The 3,419-nt window shown below is 54.0% G+C and overlaps 1 pseudogene; it reads right to left on the reverse strand.

Annotated features, from left to right (window-relative positions):
* LOC105539457 overlaps positions 1-1,945 on the reverse strand; it is a 4,911-nt pseudogene extending 2,966 nt beyond the window's left edge.
* Between the last annotated feature and the right edge of the window lie 1,474 nt (positions 1,946-3,419).

Consider the following 3,419-nt stretch of genomic DNA (forward strand, 5'->3'; position numbering starts at 1 on the left):
AGGAAATGCTCGACAGGTACCGTGGACACCTTGGGTCCTGCCTGCCCTGCCTCCAGCTGGCCTCCTTCTGAGAAGAACACCTCTGCACTCAATCTGCCTCCAGGGTCAGAAGTGCGAACCTGACCAGGCCTGGCCAACCAGGGCGTCTGCTCCTAGCTGCAGGGACTGGTTCAGGAGACCTTAGTGAACCCAACAAGATACCATCCCAGGAGGCTTCCCCTGCTGAAGCATGAGATGAAAGCTTGGGGCTGTGGAGTGTGCAGGAAAATGAAACCTCCCTGCAGGAAAGCAGGGAAGAGAAGAGAACTGACAGAGACAGGGAAAGAGAAGAAAGACCATATGGTTTTTTGTTTGTTTGTTTTTTGGGAAGAGTCTCTCTCTGTCACCCAGGCTGGAGTGCAGTGGCACCATCTCAGCTCACTGCAACTTCCATCTTTTGGGTTCAAGCGATTCTCCTGCCTCAGCCTCCCAAGTAGCTGGGATTACAGGTACCCAGCACCACGCCCAGCTAATTTTTGTATTTTTTGTACAGATGGGGTTTCAACACGTTGGCCAGGCTGGTCTTGAACTCCTGACCTCAGGTGATCCACCTGTCTCAGCCTCCCAAAGTGCTGGGATTACAGCCGTGAGCCCCCACGCCCAGCCAAAAGATGGAGTCTTAAGGACATCATCTGAGCTCCAGGATCTAGCTGTGCTAGGAGCCAGGTAACCCTGGGTACAGGACAGTCAGCAGTATGTCTCTTTATTCCTAACGCCAGTATGAGTTGGATTTCTTTCATTCTCCATTGAGAAAATTCCAACTAAAGAAACGAGCTTGACAAGCGAAAGAAAGTGGGAATGGTCAGCCCACTTGGCTGCTCAGCAAGCTCCCACTGCTGACAGCAACACCCGCTGTAGTCCAAGGACCATGCTGGGTGCAGAAAACACCAGGGTGAGCCAGACACAGCCCACAGCCTCAGCTGGGAGGTGCTGGGGTAGGGGGTGTAGCATGGGTTGCAAAAATTCCTGTTGCAACCCACTTACTTTCTAAAAAATAAATTAGAGGGAGTTAATGACAGGTCCATCTTTGGAGTACACTCTGATGCGCTTTCATGCATGACAGAGAAGTGGGGTGACAGTTACATCACACTTGGCACATCCACCACCTACACTGACCACATATGAATGCTGGCCATCGCTTGTGTTCTAGCGAAAGGCAAAAGTGACAGATGCTCTCATCTGGGGCCTCCCAGTCTATGGAGAAACCCAGGTTAATGCCCAGACATGAACATCTGGACCAAGTGTTCCCAGAGCCTGGAGAGACTTGGGCCCGGGTCCGGACATCTGAATGGCAGACTAGAGACGAGGGAAGGGGTGCATTTCAAGGCCTCCGCTGCTGCCACTCTGAGGCTGGTTTCTCCCACCTGGGGGTTTTGCTCCTTGACAGCCACAACCACCACTGATTCAGACACCTGGCCAAGGAGCAGGACTGGCCCGGCTGCCTCAGCAGGCAGGGGTGCAGAACCCACAGCAGCCTGGTCTTCTTTGATGCCACTGGATCCAGGAATATTGGAGAAACCAGAAGGGTCCACCGCCCCACACACCCTCATAGTGAGGGCTGGAAAGAGGGAAGGGACTCTCCCAGATGGCTTTTCACGGCACTTCATGAGCCCTGCGGGGGGTGAAAGCCATCCTAGGGCCTTTCCCACCCTTCTTCCTCTCCTTCCTTGGGGCCCAGTGACCTCGGGCAAGTTACCTAACCTCTCCAGGCCTCGGCTTTCTCTTCTATGATTTGGGGAGGCTGCTACCCACTCACGAGGTTATCAGCGAACGGAAACACTCAGCACAGAACTCCAACGCCGCCAACGGAGCTGCGATCATTACTGCCGAGGGTGATTTCTGCCCCTGCTTCAGTACCGCTCAGCTTCCTGACGCCCCTGCTCTGACCCCTGGGTTCCTCTTCCATGTGCGGTGCACAGCAAGGGGACTGCAGGCTCCTGGAAAGGATTGTGACTCAACAGAAAAAGGAAGCGGCCGGGTGTGGTGGCTCACGCCTGTAATCCCAGCACTTTGGGAGTCCGAGGCAGGCAGATCACCTGAGGTCAGGAGTTGGAGACCAGCCTGGCCAACATAGCGAAATTTTCTCTACTAAAGATACAAAAATTAGCTGGGTGTGGTGGTGGGTACCTGTAATCCCAGCTCCTCGGGAAGTTGAGGCAGGAGAATCATTTGAACCTGGGAGGTAGAGGCTACAATGAGCCAAGACAGTGACATTGCACTCCAGCCTGGGCAACAAAAGCAAAAGTCTGTCTCAAAGAAAAGAAAAAGAAAAGGGAAGCACTCTGTGAGGCCGGCCAAGCCCTCCTGGCCCCACCCACCACAGCCCAGGTTCCTCCCACAGCTCCACTGACTCAGCAGCCAGGCAGCACTGCAGTGATGAGAGGAGGATGAGCTGTGGGCACAGGAGAGCTAGGGCAGCACCTGCATCTGCGAGTCTCCGCTGGGCCAGCACGGACAGAACCACTTAGCTTTTCAGCCTCACAAACCCCTCTGAGAAGGTGCCCTATTATCCCATTTTACAGATAGGAACACTGAGCCTCAGGGAAGTGAAGGAATCCAACCAAATTAACCCAGCTTGATGATTATTGGCCCCACTAATTCTGGAACCTACAGAAATACACAGTTCATCAGTGTCCATGTCACAAAAAAGAAAACTGAGGTGCTAAAGCAAAGCTCAGCTCATCACAGGAGAGAGAATAATGAAGAGGGAAAGAGCAAGTACCCAGGTCCCCCCAACGCCTGGCTGGAAGGGCTCCCTCTCTCTGAGACTCAAAACGCTTCCCAGAGCCTGCTGTGGGTCACAGGTCACAAGGGCTGTAGGTGTTCCTGGGGGGCCAGCCTAGGGGCAAGTCCCAGCCAGAGTGCCAACCCTAGGACAGAGCTCCAGGAAACCCACCCAGTTTGATGAACTGTTTTTTCTTGTTTTTTAGAGACAGAGTCTCGATCTGTCATCCAGGCTGAAGTGGCACGATCTCTGCTCACTGCAACCTCCGCCTCCCAGGTTCAAGTGATTCTCCTACCTCAGCCTCCAGAGTAGCTCAGATTACAGGCACTCACCACCACACCCGGCTAATTTTTGTATTTTTAGTAGAGACGGGGTTTCAACAGGTTGGCTAGGCTGGTTTCAAACTCCTGACCTCAAGTGATCTGCCCGCCTCAGTCTCCCAAAGTGCTGGGATTACAGGAGTGAGTCACGGTGCCCGGCCTCTATGGGCTTTTGAGGCAGGCAGAGCCAAGAAAGATGGCTGGTCTCGGAGGAGGCGGCAGTTCAGGCTCCTGTCAGCAGCAGCCCCTCCACTGTGTTCCCCTGGGCAGGACAGGAGGAAGGGACAATGTAGTTTCCTCTGCTTGGGCAGCTCAGGCCTCACAGCCACCAGAGA

The sequence above is a fragment of the Mandrillus leucophaeus genome, unplaced genomic scaffold (genome assembly GCF_000951045.1).
Source record: "Mandrillus leucophaeus isolate KB7577 unplaced genomic scaffold, Mleu.le_1.0 Scaffold2051, whole genome shotgun sequence".
Taxonomy (NCBI): Eukaryota; Metazoa; Chordata; class Mammalia; order Primates; family Cercopithecidae; genus Mandrillus; species Mandrillus leucophaeus.